The sequence below is a fragment of the Miscanthus floridulus genome, chromosome 9 (assembly GCF_019320115.1).
Source record: "Miscanthus floridulus cultivar M001 chromosome 9, ASM1932011v1, whole genome shotgun sequence".
NCBI lineage: Eukaryota > Viridiplantae > Streptophyta > Magnoliopsida > Poales > Poaceae > Miscanthus > Miscanthus floridulus.
In genome coordinates this window covers 106093896-106103721 of record NC_089588.1, presented here as the reverse complement: position 1 = coordinate 106103721, position 9826 = coordinate 106093896, and the positions used below count along the sequence as shown (strand labels likewise).

Genomic DNA, 9826 nt, shown 5'->3' with positions numbered 1-9826 from the left:
AAAACAAAAAGAAAAGAAAAGACATGGGCCAAGTGCTCCATCAGCATTGGACCCAAACACTGCTTCACTCGCTTCATCTTCAGAGAAATGTTCCTCCAATAAAATATTATCTGCTTCCGTCAACTTATTTTTATGATTACGTCATTGTGGAAATGACAAAACACGCACGCGGAACTGTGGTTTTCACTGCAATAATTCAATTTGATTTTAACTGCTGATTTCAAACAGGGTAGTACCCTTATTCGCTGCGGCGATACATGGAACTGTGTACCATTGGTTACGGATGTAACTATGTATGTATATATAATATGGAGCACATGCAGGCGGCGGGGCTGACTTGGCCAAGTACATCCATGTCAGACGTTAGGTGAGATCAAGCAAATTCATGGAACCATGGACACCAGCCACCTAGCTAGTCATGCATGCATGTCCCTGCTTATATATAATAGAGACTCCCAGCTGCCTCCTACATATGTAGATGTATAAAAATCTTGTTACTATGTGGATCTTGAAAAAGAGGCCGGACCTCAAAGAGCAAACCATGTTTTCCAGTAGTTATATTACAGTAGGGCTTCCAGATGACCCACTTCTCTATGCAGAGCAAAGGCACCATTGGTGCTGTTATTTTCACCATAGGTGGCTCCACCACAACATCAAGCGTTGTGACATGGGTGCAGGCTGTTAAGAATATCCAATATGATCACATGACCACAATATATGGTTGATTGATGGTTGATTGATATCTCCTGAAGATTGGTTGTGCGCTCAGGCTTGGATTGCGGGTGAAGGCAAGTATCATGACTTCGGTTAGATAGGATAGGTATCTCCTGATTGATGTAATCTTGTGATGTAATCTAGAGTTACCAAAGTTGTTAGCTTCTTCTTGTTGTACAAGTTGTACCGCCACGCCAGGGGCTCTTCCTGGCTATATTAACACGAAGCCGTGAGCCTGAGAGGGCATCACGTTCCAACCATGTTCACATGGTAACCAGAGCTAGGTTAGTCCACAATATTCTCGATGGCTTCCTCTTCCGTGCTTTAACAATCGTTCTCTCTGATCGGTTGTCCCATCACCGAGAAGCTGGGCAAAGGGAATTTTCCCCTATGGAGTGCCCAGGTGCTGTCTGCTCTTCGCGGTGCGTAGATAGCGCACTATCTCGAGCCCGACATTGTGGTGCCGGCGAAGCAGATCCCCAAGGCGGCCGACAAGCCGACTAAGCTCATCCCCAACCCTGAGAATGAAACTTGGGTTGCCAAGGACCAGCAGATCGTTAACTATCTGCTCTCCAATATCTCCAAGGAGATCCAGGTGCAAGTCTCCAATTGCGCCACATCGGCCGAGATCTAGAAAGTGATCTCAGAGATGACGGCTTCCTAGTCTTGGGGCCGTATCATCAACACGCGCATGGCGTTGGCCACAGCGCAAAAGGGCTCGTCTACAATCGCCGACTACTTCAACAAGATGAAATCTCTTGCTGACAACATGGCGGCCGCCGGCAAACATCTTGAAGATGAAGAGATCATCTCCTATGTACTAGCCGGACTTGACATGGATTTTAATCCGATTGTCTCGGTTGTCGCGGCGTGCACGGAGCCGCTATCTTTGGGCGAGCTCTACACCCAGCTAGTGAGCTGGGAACAGCGGATAGATCTCCTGCACGGTGGATCCGGTTCATCTGCTAACATGGCTACACATGGAGGTCGTGGCGGTTTCAACCGCGGCGGTGGTGGCCGAGGACGCGGGCACGGCCGCAACCGTGGCAACAACAACAACAACAGTGGGCGCCCCCGGCAAAACTACAACGATGATAAACCCATCTACCAGCTCTGCGGCAAGGAGGGCCACACGGGACTCCGCTGCTTCAAGCGTTTTGACGCTTCCTTCACCGGCCCACCAGAGCAATCCCGATCTGCCTCCTCTGCGCCATATGGGATCGACACCAACGGGTACACCGACACTGGTGCTACCGACCACATCACGGGAGAGCTGGAGAAGCTCACCATGAGGGACAAGTACCATGGAAATGACAAGGTTCATGCTGCTAATGGTGCAGCTATGAGAATCAATCAAATTGGTCAAAGTTTTTTTGTACCCCAAATCAGAATCTCGTCCTAAACAATGTTCTTTATGTTCCTGAAGCTAACAAAAGCCTTGCATCTGTTCATCGTCTTACATCCGATAACCATTCTTTTATTGAATATCATCCCAACTATTTCTTGATTAAGGACCAGGCGACGAAGAAAACCATCCTTAGAGGGGAATGTGAAGGCGACCTCTACCCGTTGAAGTCTAGGCCGTCATCGAATAAAGGGCCATTTGGTGCTGTCAAGTCTCCTTCGTCCAGGTGGCATAGTCGTCTCGGCCACCCTTCTTTTGCAGTCGTTCAGCAAGTCCTTAGCAAAAATAGTATTCCCTTTGTTGCCGATTTGAATAAAGAAACTGTTTGCGATGCTTGCCAAAAGGGCAAAAGTCATCGGCTACCCTATCCTAGATCCACGAGTATCTCATTGAATCCCTTAGAACTTGTGTTTTCTAATGTGTGGGGTCCTGCGCCCACTTCTATTAGCAAAAACAGTTATTACGTTAGCTTCATTGATGATTTCAACAAGTTTACATGAATTTATTTGCTTCGTCATAAATCTGAAGTTTTTCAAAAATTTCATGAATTCCAAGCTATGGTTGAACGCCAATTTGATAGAAAAATTCTCGCTATGCAAACTGGCTGGGAAGGGGAATATCAAAAGTTGAATGCCTTCTTTCAGCGCATTGGCATCTTGCATCATGTCTCATGCCCTTATGCACATCAATAAAATGGCTCCGTTGAACGCAAATATCGCCATATTGTTGAAGTAGGTCTCTCGCTTTTAGCCCATGCTTCTATGCCCTTAAAATTTTGGGATGAAGCTTTCATCACTGCCACCTATCTTATTAATCGCCTCCCTAGTAAAATTATCAATAACCAAACTCCTCGTGAACGCTTGTTTCATCAAACACCAGACTACTTCTCTCTTCGTACTTTTGGCTGCGCATGCTGGCCGAATCTACGGCCTTATAACGCTCGCAAGTTGCAATTCCGCTCCAAACGCTGTGTCTTCCTAGGATACAGTAACATACACAAGGGGTTCAAGTGTCTGGATGTCAATGAAGGGCGTGTCTATATTTCCCGAGACGTGGTCTTCGATGAACACGTCTTCCCCTTCGCCGAACTCCACCCAAACACCGGTGCTCAATTACGATCTGAAATTCTCCTCCTTCCTCCAACTTTGACAAATCCTTCACATGATTTTGGGGACGACAATTCTTCAGATCATTTTGATAATGATTCCCTGAATACTAACCCTATGTCTAAGCGTGCAACACATGAAAAAAAATTCGGCGTCAAACGAACTAAATCTGGCTGGAAACGGGCGTCATTTCATGCTCCCCGAGCAATTTCCCGTTTTGGCAGGAACAAGCGGCGATCCCCAGGCTGATTCACCTGCACCTTCCACTGTGGAGCTGACAGGATCGGTCTTGGATCCAGCGGCGTCAGCTCCTGCGCTCGTGACGAACGCGTCAATTCCACCGGCATCCTCTCCGTGGGCGCCACCTGTCTTAAACTCACCTCGCCTGGCTCCGCGGACGGGGGGCCAGGATATTTCGACTGGTGGTGGAGAATCTCCCTTGGGTCCGCTGCTCGCCGGATCTTTTGCGCCAGCCACAGATCAACCCACCGGATCTTCGCTCGCCGGATCTTCTGCGCCAGCCACAGATCAACCCACCGGATCTTCTACATCCCCTGCAGCACCGGCTCTCCAGCGACCCACCACACGTCTACAACAAGGTATACGCAAACCAAAAATTTACACTGATGGAACTATTCGATATGGTCAGTTAGCAGCCACCACTGAAGGTCCTATTGATTTGCAACATGCCTTAGTCGATAATAATTGGAAGCGTGCTATGGATGTTGAATTTGATGCATTGATCAGGAATAAAACTTGGCATCTAGTTCCACCTCAAAAAGGTAAAAATGTGATAGATTGCAAGTGGGTCTATAAAATCAAAAGAAGATCAGATGGACAGATATAAGGCATGCCTAGTAGCAAAGGGGTTCAAACAACGATATGACATTGATTATGAGGATACTTTTAGTCCTGTTGTGAAAGCAACCACAATTCATCTTGTGCTCTCTCTAGCTTTGTCTAAGGATTGGTGTTTGAGACAACTCGATGTTCAGAACGCTTTCTTGCATGGTTTCCTTGAAGAAGAGGTATACATGAAACTGCCGCCAGGTTATGAAGATAAGACCAAACCACATCACTTATGCAAACTTGAAAGATCCCTGTATGGTTTAAAACAAGCACCACAGGCCTGATATTCTAGGTTGTGTGGTAAACTTCAGAGTCTAAGCTTTGTTCCCTCCAAAGCTGACACATCATTATTCTTTTATCGAAAAGGAAATCATGTCATCTTTATGCTTGTATATGTTGATGATATAATTGTGGCCAGTTCATCACAAGAAGCAGTGGATGCTCTTCTCCGAGATTTAGAGAAGGACTTTGCAATCAAAGATCTCGGGAACCTTCACTATTTTCTTGGCATACAGGTTCAAAGAAAGAAAGATGAATTGCTTTTGACACAGGAACGGTATGCTTCTGATATCCTCAGGAGAGTTAATATGCATCTGTGTAAACCCATCAAAACACCCCTTAATACTACCGAAAAGCTTTCAGTCACTAGTGGCTCTCGGTTAGGAGTGGAGGACTCAACCAGATACAGGAGCATTGTTGGAGCTCTCCAGTATCTCACCCTCACACGACCAGATCTGTCTTTTTCGGTCAACAAAGTTTGTCAATTCCTTCACTCGCCGACGACCGTTCATTGGGAAGCTGTGAAGAGAATATTGAGATATGTACAAGGAACAATCGGCCTAGGGTTAAAAATTAGAAAATCTAACTCTGTGCTTGTAAGTGCTTTTTCAGATGCTGATTGGGCCGGTTGCCCTGATGACAGACGATCTATAGGCGGCTTTGTTGTATTCCTAGGTTGCAACCTAGTGTCATGGTGCGCAAGAAAAAAGCCTACAGTTTCAAGATCAAGTTCAGAAGCTGAATACAAGTCTTTGGCCAACGCTACTACAAAGGTAATGTGGATACAAAAATTACTTGATGAGTTAGGTATTCCACATCCTTTGGCAGCATGTTTATGGTGTGATAATCTTAGCGCAAAGTAACTATCGGCTAACCCTGTATTTCATGCACGCACCAAGCATATAGAGATCGATTTTATTTTGTACGCGAACAAGTTGCAGCAAAGCGTCTGGACATCAGATTCATCAGCACTGCGGATCATATCGCCGATGGCTTCACTATAAGCCTCTTCTAGAGAAGCAAACGGTCATGTTCAGAGACAATCTCAACCTCGCTGATAAGTTGTGATTGAGGGGGGATGTTAAGAATATCCAATAGGATCACATGACTGCAATATCTGGTTGATTGATGGTTGATTGATATCTCCTGAAGATTGGTTGTGCACTCAGGCTTGGATTGCGGGTGAAGGAAATTATCACGGCTTCGGTTAGATAGGATAGGTATCTCCTGATTGATGTAATCTTGTGATGTAATCTAGAGTTACCAAAGTAGTTAGCTTCTTCTTGTTGTACAAGTTGTATCGCTACGCCAGGGACTCTTCCTTGCTATATTAACACGAAGCCGTGAGCCTTAGAGGGCATCACGTTCGAACCATTGTCACACAGGCTGCAGGGTGATCTCCATTGCCCAAATCTACTTGGCTCGAACTAATGTGCATTATCAAGATCCGTGTTATCCCCATGCCTCACAGGTATAATCACAAGACTCTTGTCATGTATTACCCTTTTTTATGAGAAAAAACAAATAGAGTAACACACATATTCATGTCTGCACTTCATGCATGAATCACTTGTCCCTTTAGTGGCTTTTGATATTTCGTTCACCGTTGGCCAATAGAGAAACATATATATGGATGCTTGCGTACTAGTCCATTTAATGCATTTATTCACACTAGTGTGCCCACTATCTAACATTAAGCAGGCAGCACACAGAGGCAAAGACTCCAATTCGGTGCCACCCATTCATAAAAGCATGACATGTTAATAGTGCCGCCAGCGAGGCACACTTGTTCTATCTATATGCCGAGATCTTCCCATAGAAATCATCTTTATTTGCAGGGAAACAACTTTAACAGTGCATTTTCATCATGCCCCGTTTCATAACAGCAGAATCAATAATTAAGATGTAAAGTTGTCGATGTATATTGTGTTTATTCCCTATGAATGATATGCAGATGCTTGAGGTAATCAATCCCAATTCAGTACCAATAATTAACAAATTTGATTCTTAGTTATTTGTGAAACAAGAAAATGTGTAACAATTTGTTTCAGTAGTTCATTCAGAAGAAATTAACACCAATTCATTACCAGGTTGGCCTCATGCTCGTCGATCCCCATACCGGTAGGTGCACTATGTAGGGACGTTGTCTTGGTCTGTGAAGACGGTGTTTATAATGTTGACTTCACTAACTATATCGGGCTGCAGGTGCATGAAGGCCGAGGATCGAACTGCTTAAATCCGACCATGGTCTCTCATTCTGAGAACCCAGGCTTCAAAGGGCATGAACGAGATCCTGGGCATTGCGCATGCCTGTCCGGTCCTTGCGATGCTGGGGTATGTGGACAAGAATGTTTTTCTATAATCTAGCTACCTTGTCTTGTAACATAACTTGCAGTGTGTTAATTTGTCCGTGCTTTATCTGGGACTCATACATAGCGAATCAAGTGTCACTATGTATGTCCACACCTTGATGACTGCAAATTTTGGACACTATAACATAATGTATTTATAGTCACGGGAGAAACACATTTCCATGAGCAACAGTATTATTGGAGGGGGCCAATTGTTCATATGCCAAATTATCAACGGCGGACCAAATTATCAAACGAGGAGGCCAAGTTAAACCAATCTGCAAGCTTTGCTATGTAGTAAGGCAGGAATCACACATACACATGATGGCCAATTTTCCATATCCCAAATCAATCTGGCATCAGGTGGAGATCTGGTTAGGAGACCAAGGGCTACAACAAAATCAGATCATAACAAAGCTCATCGACTGGTGGATGAAGCTGAACCCAGGGGGAGGAGGCACAGGCAACAGGGGACAGTCATTTTGTACACTAGCTGCATGGAACCTATGGAAGGAAAGATGCAGAAGGGTGTTCAACAACAAGGCTCAAAACGAACAGCACCTTCTACCTGCCATAAAAGATGATGTACAAGCACACCAGCAAGCCTGGGAGGAATTGGAATCACCTCTGTCCAACACACTAAAAAGGAGGTTGTTCTACATATTTTGATGTTCCTTTCCTTCTACTCTGTTTGGTTTCTTTTCTCCTTATGTTTCCTTAACTCTGTACATTCAGTTTCCGCTACTATATTGAAAACTAGTGTAGTGCCCGTGCTAACGCCACGGTGTCATTTCAGGGATGCACATGAAAACTTTAATTTTATATATACACATTAATCAAAAAGTCATGCTTGACACTGTTGACGAAACTTGAAATTTATATATACACATTAATCCAAAATTTATATATACACATGATATAATCTTATGAACAGCTCTATGCTTCCTCTGATTCCAAATCTGATAGTGAAGATGTCAATGAACGCCTTGCCACTGGCCCACTGTTGATGAAACTTGATGATGACAACCTTCGGTGAAGACTCCCTCAAGTTGCTCAGCACAATGCACCTGTGGTGTTGACCATAGCGAGCATTTCTATATTTCCTGATGAGAAACATGATTTGTAGCATGAGAACTTAGTAAAATAACTCTTGTCAGGACAAAAACAAGTTTATGCGAGCTAAGGAAATAGTATATTGTCCGTGCTAACACTACGGGGCCACATTAAATTCAAAGTTAATTCTATAAAATTTGAAGTAGACATGCACGTGTGACACACACATGTCTAATATTTCATATGCAATGGAAGAATAACTACTGTTTTTCTTGCATTAAAATATGCATACAAAAAATGAAGCATCACAAACAACTTGTAGTAGGATAGCAGCCAATAAAAATTCAAAAAGTCGACATGAATTGCCTTTAAAAAGGGTTACAATATAATTATAGTGTCATACTGAAAGATTAAATTTTCTAAAGCATTGAATCATGACCTGAATATATACCAGTGCATCTTGAACTTTATTTCAACCTTAAATGAGCTCATTTAAAACAAAGAGAATTTCAAAATGGCACGATTACGGTCTATGGATCAGTTTCGTGAATTTTCATTTGATTTCACAGATCAAAATGGCAAAAGTACCCAAGCATCTAGATCACTTGTTCGCATTTCAAAAACATCATCCCAAGTCCTAGCTCTTTCACTGTTACCATCTTGCACATAGAGAAGAGAAAGGAATACTGACTGCATGTCCATTCAATTTCCTAGTGACTTCTTGTGCAGCCAGCCACATCCCAAAAGCGAATCATTTTAGGAGGCCTGTGTATGCTCAATTAAGACTGTGTATCAGACAGCAAGTACCAATTAATTAAGAGGGAAAACACTCAAGAATGGACAAAGATGCGGTGAATATTTAGGTAAAAGGAAATGTTAATCACTGCATTTAAGGTTGTTGGAATAGCTGTAATCCAAAGCTAGCAACTAACTTCAGGTTTTGAAAAGCATATCTTAACAACCTTGAGGAGCCTTGAGGAGCACATTGTCGTTGTAGAAGAGTTGCAGCTTTTCCATGGTGTCAGTCAGGCGGTCCAGTGCGAAGACAGAATTGTCATTGCCGGCCTCCTTGACAAAAAGAGATTCCGCCAAGACGTCCGTCAGGTAGTTCTTTTAGAAAACAATCTCTGAAATTTGTTATGTCAGTCCCAAATGCCTATTTCCAATGCACAAAGGTTTAGTCCTATGCGATTTATTATGTCAGTCAAACAGTGTCTGCAATGTAATTCGGCTAAGTTGTGGCTTTTTAATTCGACTTCAAACAAATGAGAAAAATAAAAATACTGCAGTTGTCGAAAGTATGGGGGCTCTAAGGGAGGCACGGCTTTTCTAGTTACCAAACGAATCCACCACTGGAGCACCGAAACAAAACAACGTAGATCGGGGCAGCCAAACCCTAGGGCTCCACCAAATCGGATTAGCCAGGGAGGAGGGAGAGAGAGAGGCAGTGATATCTTACAGATCAGAAGTGGAGTCCGGCGGCTGGCGACTCCACGCTGTGGCCACGCGCGGCTTCCTAGCCCCTGTAGTCGGTGACCCAGCATCCGCAACCGGCGGCCTCCGCTCGTGCAGTGTCGTGATGCCGATCTGGAAGAAGTGGCCGTTGGTGCATGGGGCATCGGGGAGAGGAGTCGGCGCGTGGGGCGTGGGGCATGGGGGAGAGGATTCGGCAACTGTCGCACCCTCGATCGTACTGAGCGTCGGGGTGTCATCGCCCCTACCGTGTCCTACTCCTCCATGTGCGGCCGCCGTTTCCCCACCCGCCCCGATCTCACCCGTCGTTTGTTTTTTTCTTGAACAGAACAAAATGGGGCGTGGGATGGAATCGAACCCGGGCCGAGCCTTGGCGTTGCTGGGGCGTGGGCGTGGGAGATGGTGGAGTACCATACGCGATCTCAGGTGCATGCTCGTGGGAGGTCCGCTGGAGGGCGATGGAGGGCAGACACACTAAACATGAGCCGTCGGATTTGGATGAGTAATGAGAGAGAATGACTAAGAGATAATCTGGTGCATCCGTTTTGATGTGTTATATTTTATGGGTGCATTTATGGGTGTGGATGTAGCATAGG

At 44.6% G+C, this 9826-nt stretch overlaps 1 non-coding gene across 1 annotated transcript; it reads left to right on the top strand.

The window, feature by feature from the left end:
* Nucleotides 1–1501: 1501 nt before the first annotated feature.
* LOC136484597 (small nucleolar RNA Z247) lies at nucleotides 1502–1638 on the top strand. Its single transcript, XR_010766105.1, has one exon. It is a non-coding gene; the product is annotated as a small nucleolar RNA Z247 (small nucleolar RNA).
* Nucleotides 1639–9826: the final 8188 nt, after the last annotated feature.